At 34.9% G+C, this 10,608-nt stretch overlaps 1 pseudogene; it reads right to left on the bottom strand.

The window, feature by feature from the left end:
• Window positions 1–1,090: 1,090 nt before the first annotated feature.
• Window positions 1,091–10,324, bottom strand: LOC129900176 (uncharacterized; annotated as a pseudogene).
• Window positions 10,325–10,608: the final 284 nt, after the last annotated feature.

Below are 10,608 nucleotides of genomic sequence, written 5' to 3'. Positions count from 1 at the left end.
GATCAAATTTGAGATAAAGAATATAGATTAAATCTAATCAAATTTGAGATAAAGAATATAAATTAAATCTAATCAAATGACTTAATATTAAGGTTGTTGAGGTTTTTATGGCACAACGTGTTTGTATAATGTAATATTTAAAGTTAAAAATATTCTTAAATATTACATTGTTAATGATGGTTAAAGATTGTAATTGCATTTTTATTTATTTATTGAGACGTATTTCAAAATTAAAATGGTTTAAATAATAAATTGTTTAGAAACATAAAAAAATGAAAGAGGTGAATTTTGATTATCCAGATGCAACCTAGTATAGTTAGAAGAAAGTGGACTGCAGATTAGTTCAAGTTAATTTTTCATTGAAACTCGATCCATCTATACCACTTGAATTTTTTTAATTGCAATTTAAATTAACAAGTAAATAAATAAATAACCTTACAAAAAGTATCCATGCGAAGTTATGATTTAGACCCTATATATTTCAATTGGCTAATCCACCATTTCATGGCATTACGTTAATGTACTTATTGACTCTGAAATAAGTAGGTTAATTGGTGTGGGAAACGATTTTGCTCTTTTAGTATTTGAAAAAAATTGGTAAGTTAAAGTATTTTTATTCCTCATTTTTAATCTTTTTTTTTTTTGGGGGGGGGGGGGGGGGTTTGTTAAGGGAAGGGATGGGAAAATGACGCAATTTGGGACTTGAAATGCTTATAAAACCAAATAATCAATGAAGTGGTATTACAATGAACTGTCAATATATTGAATGCTCCATTTTGGTTATATTGGTAGTGAAGTAAACTCTCTTTTACCCTCTCTAAGAGCTGACCAGTCGGTCTCACAGTCAGGCAGGCTTATACCATTACGCTCACGAGCAGAATCTTAGCTTGAGCCTTCCCTCAGTAACTTGAACTCCCAATCTTAAGGTTGAAGGTGGAGAATGCTTACTATCGTTAACAAGATAAAACTAAAATAATTATTGAATTGGTATCTATAATACATAAAATACAACTACAATAAAAATTATCAAGAATTGTTCGACACAAGGCATAAATATATAAAAATTATCGAGAATTCAATTTTTGACGATCATCGAGCATGATCTCTAAAATAAATTCAAAAGTCGCATTAATCTTTACGTGCACAGCGGATCTGTAGATCATTCTTCAAACAGTGCACAAGTTGCAGCTGTTCTGGAAACCAGAAAGATATGGTCTAAAGTTTATAACACTAGTTCAGGATCAAGAGTAGCGGCTAACTTTGCTAGATAATCCGCCACTTTATTAGCTTCTCTATAACAGTGTGAGAAGGTAATATCTGCTCCATCAATCAAGCCCACAGTTTCATCCACAAAAGTCTTCAAATTCAGGTTGTTGGTCTTCTTCTTCTTCGGCATATTCACTATAATCAAAGCGTTTTTTTATCTCAATTGTGCACAACCTGTGATTGTTGTCTTTGATCCATTGGCCTACATATTGAGCAGCCAGAGCCTCTGCTATATTATGATTTTGGCACTGTCCAGGAATAGTAAAAGCGGAAATAAAATCCCCATTGCAGTCTCTGGCTATCCCCCCAATCCCTGCATTGTCATTATGATCTGTGTATCTCCCATAGGTATTAATATTATTGATACTTCCTTGGTTTGGCATTGTCCAAAGGATCACACTGCTAATTGTATTATCCTCATGACAATACAAGTAGGAATGCAATCAAGAATTGTGAGATCCATAATAGGAGGTTTAAGATTGAAAATATGTTCAAAGTGTTTTACTGCAGACGAACACACAGACCAATGATGAAAGATATCAAATAAAGAATATATAGATTGCATATGATGTGATGGTACTCACTGCGATGCACCGTGCAAAAGTGTAAGGGATTCCTGTGGTTCTGCCCTCAGAGGGTAGTTGCAGCCCCAATCCGCTTCACAAGTTGTAGGTCTCTATTACAAAGTTGAGATAATTCCAAGAATCAGCAAATGAGATGAAAGAACTTCAAGAAAAAGTAGTAAAATAACCAATTAAATTGTTAAATCTCTTATATATCAACAAAATATCTCTTATTTGAGTGTGATCTTTCCAAATTCCCTGAGAATAACACTTACGGCATAATAAATTTTCAGCCAGACTCTTGAAGCCACGCGTCCAATCTCATCCCGATCAGTAAAGATAGATAGGGGATGTCTAAGCATCACCCCCATTTCTGTCAGCAAAATTGATCAAAGGTTTAAAGAAAGATTTCCAACACAGGATCTAATTTCAATTCTCCCCAAGAGTGTGCTGGTTTCAAATACTCATCCTCTCGAAACTACTCCTGATGAGAGACTCGGAAATTTTCTAAATCAACATGTCAGCCCCTCCCCCCACATATATGCAATGTGATCTAAGGAATCCACAGGCATAGAACCAAAATGAGAAAAGAACAAACTTTCAAGCCATATTGTGTCCAAATATTCAAGTCTAGACTATATATCACAATCGCTAATCAATGTATGTTACTTTGAATTTCACATTTGTATAAACATTTCAAAATCTGCGAAGAATGCTGTGGAAATGGCACACTTCCTCCACCATTCAGTACACTCCCGGCCACAATCAGAATATTCACACTTCACTAAAACCATAGAAAAATAGCTTTTCATTCAACCACCACGACAAAGGTAAATCTAAAAGCTTAACAACACCTTGTGCAGCAATTAGTACAAACTTTATATACATATACATTACATCAACTACATCTTAGTTGGTTTTGTGGATTACTAATGCTAACTTTAATGAGAAATGGGTGTTGATCATTTCTGTAAATGTTAACTTTATTGATGTAACGTTTACTTCATACAAACGTACTTATGTAATATATGAACAAAGATGGCTTTGTTTATTCGTCTATTCCATCATGTTTGAAAATTTGGTTTCGAGGAAAGCTTAAATCACTAAAGTTTTCCATGTATATACGTATATTTTGTATTTTTGACTTGTTTACTCAAAGGGATAATATACAAGTGCCCTCCTCAACTATAACCGAAATCGCCAGGACACACCTTAACTATACATGATCCTATTACCCACCTGAATTATTTTAAAGTGTAATAAACACACCTGTCACGCTCCGGGAGGGTACCCTAGACGTGGCCGGCACTCAGAAACCATTACTGGCTCCCAAGCGAACCACTTGACTTGATCACACATCCGTTCATTTATTCAATTAGCGGAAGACTTAAAATAAAGAAATAATTAGGTGGACAATCCCAATCAACAATCTAACTCAATAAAGAAAGGCCAAGGGCCAACAAATCGAACTCCAATCTATGTCATTAAATAGTTTGACAAAAACAATTCAAGAAAATAAAATACTCAATCGATTCATCACTATCTAGTGTATGAAGCATCTATCACTACTATCTAATTGGTGCCAATGACAAGTTCATGTCTACCTCAAATCAGAATGAAAAGACTAAACTCAACGCAAGAATAACATAAGTGGTGTCCTCCGAATGTAGGGGTGGACTCACCAATAAGCTGAGTGTGAACAGATCCTAAACGGTGCACCTATGATGATCTCTTAAACCTGTCTCTGCATCATGCAACGATGCAGGTTCAAATGGACGTCAATATATGGAATGTACGAGTATGTAATATGGAAGAATGAAACATGTGTCAAGATAGAACAATACAGGTTCAAATATATCAAGTCATAAAGATAAGAGAGACTCAATCATGATGTCATAAGTCTAAAGTAAGAACACAGTTTAGACAAAGACCAATCATATACAATCCAATTCAATCCAATCACTTACAATTCGATCCAATCCAATTATATACAATCCAACCCAATCCAATCATATACAATCCAATCCAATCATATATAATCCGATCCAATCCAATCATATACAATCCGATCCAATCATGTACAATCCAATTCAATTCAATCATTTACAATTTGATCACGTACTATCCAATCCAATCCAATCATATTCAATCCAATCATGTACAATCCAATTTAATCTAATTCAATCACATACCCTCCAATCCAATCCAACATATACAATCAACTCAACAACAAAGTCAAAGGACTCAACTCAATAGATATGCAAATTAGAATTTAACAATGTTTTACAATTCGACTCAATCATCTACAATCACAATCAAACCAATCATATCATGCACAATCTACTCAATTTGGGAGTTTCTCTAACCGACAACAATTCCACCACCTATAAATAGGTGATGTACAACGAGCCACGTCATTGGCATGTCCTCCCATACTTTGCCAGGGTATGAACGAATCAACCAATTATGGTTCCATCAATCAATCAAGTCCTATCATTTCAGGACGATGAAATGGGAAATATCTGACTTTAACGGTCTAATCTCATGGGAAACATCCGACTTTAACGGTCCAATCCCTTCCTACGTTGGCTACATAGTTCATGGGGTTCGAGTATGGACTATACTCTTACTCAATTCGGTGCTCAATTCTCCTCCCAAGACTCAATATGTACATATCTATCAAGCGAGTAAAATATTCAAAATACTCATTTAGTCTCTTAGGACTTAGTTTCAAATCAACTCATTTAGTCTCATTGGACTCTTTTCAAAACTCAATCAACTGGTCTCATTGGATCTTCATTCACATTCAACTCATCTGAATCATAAAACTCTGCTTTTTGAATTTGTTACCATCTCAACTCAATGAATGCAGAAAATACTATATGCATTTAAAACATAATTTTAACTCCTCAACTCAAACTCAAAATAGACATTTTAATGTAAAAATACTCAACTCGTTTATACTCAAAATACTCATGTTCAAAATGATAATTAAGAGATTTCTCAAACTCAACTCATGCTTAAACTCTTTTTAAATCAAAGATGAAAATAATCATTCTTTAAACTCAAAATATTGTATAAATAATTTATGCAAAAATGTTCACAAATCATTTATTTAAAACTCCTTCTCAAACAATCATTTATACTCATATGACTCCTATCAAATTAAATTATGGAAATCACATATCATGTAGTCACATTAGACTCCAATCCATTTCATCTTAAACATCATCATCAACATACCTCTTCATCAATCATTCTGCCTATGTTAAAGATAACCATCATTCACATCATCATCAAATATCTTGCTCCAAAATTTCCATTTATCTCTATATTCAATTTCATTCACACTCATTAACAAAAATACATCATCTCCCTTTGAAAGCAATATTTACATAAAAACTATCAATCTCAACCTCAAGACAAATTATAACATAAAGAAATCTCATCTTGAGTTTATGTGAATGAATACATGAATTCATACTCTCAACAAAACTCAACTCGAGAACACCATCAATACGTATGAATTTATATACAAAAATTTATTGTAGTCAATATGTAACTACGGTTTGTGAAATAAATAGGAAAGATAATTATTCAAGAATTCAAGTCATGAAAATCATCAATCAATTAATAGTATATAAGAATATTCTAGAGTTTTAGGAAAATTTCAAGAAAATCTTCAAAGAAGGTTCAAGCCTTTCACAATCTTCATACAACACATCTATGGGGCATATGGAAGAACTCAATCCATATTTTAGGTTAGCCTTACATACTTGACTTGAAGAACAAAGAGAGGATTTGATGGCCTTACTTAAAGAACTTGAACTCTAGCCCTCTCCCTCTTCTCTAATCTTTGCTCTCAATGTTCTTGGTGTTTTGGAGAGAAAAACTCCTTAGAAACTGAGATGGGGATGGAATTTTGCCCTAAAATGCGTCCAAGATCATATGTATATTATTAGGTAATTTTCCCAAGATGCCCCTACAAAATCTGAAAAACTGGACAATTTCGTGACAGGTACGAGACGCGTACTTGTCGCTTACCTTTTTGGTCGACAAAAAAAATAAAATCTGGAAAAATTGTCCAAGTTCGTTGCAGGTCCGCAACGTGGACTTGTCGCAGACCTCTCTAGTCAACTATGCATAAATTTTGACTCCGAACTCAGAAAAATGCAATCTTGGTAGAGTTGGAAAGAAGAGTCAAAGACCTTTAATTTGATAGGTTATAGTCCACCCAATTCTTTATATTCTAGGAGATATGGTCGTTTGAAGTTGACCTTTATATGGACTCATCGGAAAATTTAGCCGATAGAAATTCTTTGGAATCGGCCTGGTGTTAGAGATCCCTTATGACCCTAAACCACATCTAATACACTTTAAATACTTAGGAATTAATCCTAACTCATATATACAACTAGAAGTCACCGAGTTCGATCCTACACGCACATGAAGAATGGTTCGAGTCTTGGCGAAAAAGATTGGGGTGTTACAACACCCTTCAGTGCTGAGGTGGCACAAAGAGTTTGTTCACTCTCTTGGAGGCATGTGAGAGACGAAAAAGAAGTATTAAAATCAGATTAATTTGGACACATATCCATTTTCAATCGGACATTTTCATTATTAATTAATAAACATAAGTAGTTAACATTAAAACTTAAGTTAATAACTTTTTAATTAAAATTTCTTTTTTTCATTATGAAATATAGCCCAGTTTTATCATTTTTAGAAATATAAATATTTTTTTCACAACATACTTAAATTGCCGATGATCTTTTTAAAGATATTTCATCAATTTGTATAATATCGGAAGAATTTTTTTTTTTTTTTTTTTTTTACTCAAACATTTAACATGAAATTCGATTTTTTTTTTCATATTAGAGATTTAGTTTAGGCAATATATGGTGAACACAATTTAAATTAAATTCTTTTTTTTTAAAAATAATTTTTATTTATCCTCCCATTCATCAATTATCTACGTCATATCCCAACCTACCCCCCCACTCCTAGCCCCACCCTCGCCCTAGCCCTCACCTCCAACCCACTCCAGTTCCGGTTCGATTCTCCAATATAGTGACACCTTGCCTCCTTTTCTTCTTTTTCCAATTCAATTGGCCAGTTACTTCAATTGGATTTTTTGATTTTTTTTGATCAGCCGATTTAGTGATGTGGCGCTGACGTAAGGATGATGTGGAGGCGAGTGTAGAACATCTCCTTTCATGTGAGTAATTATATAGGTTTTAGGGTGTGTTTATTACACTTTAAAATAATTCAGGAGAGGTAATAGGACCCACGTATATGTGACACCTCAAAATTTCTACACTAAGATTCGGACTGTTCTTCGTATGCGTATAGACTTGAACTCGAAGGCTTCAAATTGTATATATGATCTATGATTGATTCATAAGTATTTAAAGTATATTATATGTGATTTAGGGTCATAAGGGATCCCAAAAATCAAGCCAAATCCAAAGAATTCCTCTCGGCTATACTATTAATCAATTTAACTTCTATACATTGTCATGTAAAAGAATTGTCATATTATCAGGTCCAACAATTAATCTCCCACGAAAAAATGGAATTAGTAAAACCTGAAAAGGCATGTTTCTGCTATCTAGCGAAATAGCAGATTCCTTACCAAAAGAGGGCCCAAAAATGTCACTTGTGGTGAAGTGGAAGCTATAGGACATGAGAAGACATACCAACTATTAAATCATTGCCTGCGACGCCCTGCCAATGTATTGTCCAGCCTCCACATTGGTAACCCAAATTGTCAGCATGAGTTCCAGCTACAAGTATCTTTGGTGCTTTCTTTTGAATGGGAAGTAATGGCCGACTAGTGCTCTTGCCATTCTTCAAAAGGACAAGTGATTTCCTTACTGCTTCCCTTGCCAACTCTCGATGCTCCTGCAGAGAGGCGTTGAAGCATCATAGATCACACGTAACATACTTGGATCCCAAGAATTGAAACAGTTTCTGAATATCAAAGTTACCTGGCTACCAAGTTGGTTTACCAAGCTTAGGTCAGCCAGTGGGTTCTCAAAGAGACCCATGGTAAACTTAACTCTCAATATCCGCTTTACAGCATTCTTCTCATGGGAATGATATTATCTTTCACTAGGCGAGTCAGATTACCAATAAAATCTTCATACTTCACTGGAATCATAACCTGCAGCATAGATGAAACAATCATATAGAGTAACTAAAACTATCATGTTGATAAAAATGATTCGAGATCAAACATAACAAACCAACCATGTCAATTCCTGCTAAAATTCAGCTTGAACTGAATAAGTGTAATTAGCATGAGGTGGGCTTGTAATCCGGTCAATGCCTTCCGAATCAGAAATGATGAAACCCTGAAAAAGATGCAAGGCCAAAATAGGTGTTATACGTGGATATATCCTTACTTGACCTTAACTTACTGATTCTGAATGAGTCGAGCTAATCATTCTTACCCTGAAGTTGAGCTTGTTCTTTAGGTAGCCAGTGACAAGTTTTCGGTTAGCGTGCATCTTTTCCCCATTCAAGCTCGAGTAAGACACCATCACCGTTGAAACACCCTTTATGATGGAATCAATATATGCAGGCATGTGGATGCCATGTAATGTAGTTGAGTTTATTACAGTGTTATTTTCATCGATTCTCCTCAGTGTGCCTCCATCTCCCACATAATGCTTGGCGCAGGCTGCTACCTTTGACCTTAACCAGTTGAAACTGCAATCAAGCAAATGTTCCACAACAAAGGACGACAGATATATTAAAAAAAGGCAACCACAAGGGTCTATTGTACGCAGCCTTACATTGCATTTCTGCCAGAGGCTGTTTCCAAGGCTTGTACCTGTGACCTCCTGGTCACATGGCAGCAATTTTACCAGTTACTCAAATAGAAACATGTTTAGAATTATTCTAGTACCAAAAAACATTATCTTGAAAAATACTTTAACTCACTTTAACATAACTTAACAATACTTAAACCGTTCAATTATTTTTGATACAAAGATAAAAGTCATTGTCAAGATAATTACTGTATATACTTGACCATGATAGGACCAGTTATATGTTGTGACCAACAAGTATTGGTCAATAGCATTGATTCTTAGATCATCAAATCCAAACTTGCCCAGTATGACAGAAAATTCCATGTGAAGTGAATAAATGACAGATTGATACTAATAAAGATCACTAAGTCCCACCAGTCTTGTTGCCTTCTCATAAAAAAATTTATGCTTATTAAGGAGTTTGTAACATAATCATCATTTGTTGTTTTGTTTTTGTTTTCTGATGAAGTGATCTTCATTTTCATTTCTAAGCATGCAACTGGTGTAAATCACTAATAGGAATAGGAAAGTAGTTGATGTGAAAATTGATAAAGATTCATACTTTCCTCCAACAAAGGGAACACCCTTGCTAAAAATTAGCTGGCACATCTCCTTGTAAACCAGGAATTATCTCTGTCATGGCTCGCACAATTTTGACATCTTCACTGTAGCTTTCATAACAACGGCCCCACCTAGGATCTCTGCAAACCTACCATAACACAGTGATTCAGATAACAAAGAAATTGAAATGCAACTTTACCAAAAAGTTCATTCAAATAATATCATATCAACTTACTGCAATGCAGGGAGCAAAAGCATATGGGATTCCTGTGGCTCTAACTTCAAGTGCAGTTGCAGCACCAATCCGTTTCACAAGAGCAGGGTCCCTGCATTAGAGTTACAAATTTTTAACTCAAATAGGTGAAAGACAAGCATCAGGAGATTCATGAAGCATTAGGAGAAGTTGAAAATACATAGCAGGATTATTTCCTTTTTGGAACATAATTGACCTCCTGAGGATCATTTCTTGATCTTAAGGTATCAAATGATTGACAAATGTGAAAACTACCTATCATGCATCTTTATTAATCAAATTTAGAAGATGAGCTCTCACTACATTCTAAAAGCACACAAAATTAGTACTTTCCGATAGTCAGAACAAAAATCAGATGCATAATTTATATACTTGCCTGGTGACACCAAGCCCAATATTGTGAGGAAAGATAGTAGCATTATAGACATTGTTGTGTCCATGAATTGCATCAATCCCATAAATCATTGGAATAGCAAGGCGGGTCGAAAGAGCATCCTTTTGAATCTTGTTTACCTTATTCACCCAATCCTCAGCAGAAGCCTTAGGTGCAGCGACATGCACTGGAACATTTAACACACTCCCTGCCAGAAGAATTTTTATAAAAGATGAATTCCAATATGCACTACAGTAAAAGATAGAACAATCCCCTTTTTCTTTTTTCCATAATATGCATATGTTATTACAAAAAAAAGATCCTCCATTTTCACGATAAAGCACCCTGATTTAGAATCACTCTTCTGTAAGCTGAATGAGATAACATATGTAGTCAAATATACACCTAAAAACGTGATATTTCTAACAACAAATGAGCAAAGTTCTGGAATGTCTGGTGAACATACGAGCATGTTTTTAAGACTGGTCATGTCAATCTAGAGATAAAATGAACTACACTATGCAGGATAACAATGGATAAAGAAAATAGGCTTCCCCCTTTCCCATGTTCTCTTTAAATATCTTTTTTCCCCCTCAAAATAGGATTAAAAAGATAAAATCTTTTGGTATAACATAGGCGATTCCCAGTACATGAAGTATCTCGCGTTCACGTAGAGTTTTGGGTAGGGAAGCACCCCAAGGGAGTGTGACGTAGGTGTCCTACCCTGAAACAAGCATAAGTTGCTGAATCCATGTCTTGTGCATCCGGAGATCA

The sequence above is a fragment of the Solanum dulcamara genome, chromosome 8 (genome assembly GCF_947179165.1).
Source record: "Solanum dulcamara chromosome 8, daSolDulc1.2, whole genome shotgun sequence".
NCBI classification, from domain to species: Eukaryota; Viridiplantae; Streptophyta; class Magnoliopsida; order Solanales; family Solanaceae; genus Solanum; species Solanum dulcamara.
Note: the sequence above shows the minus strand (reverse complement) of the source record. Positions and strands in the feature narration are given on the sequence as shown.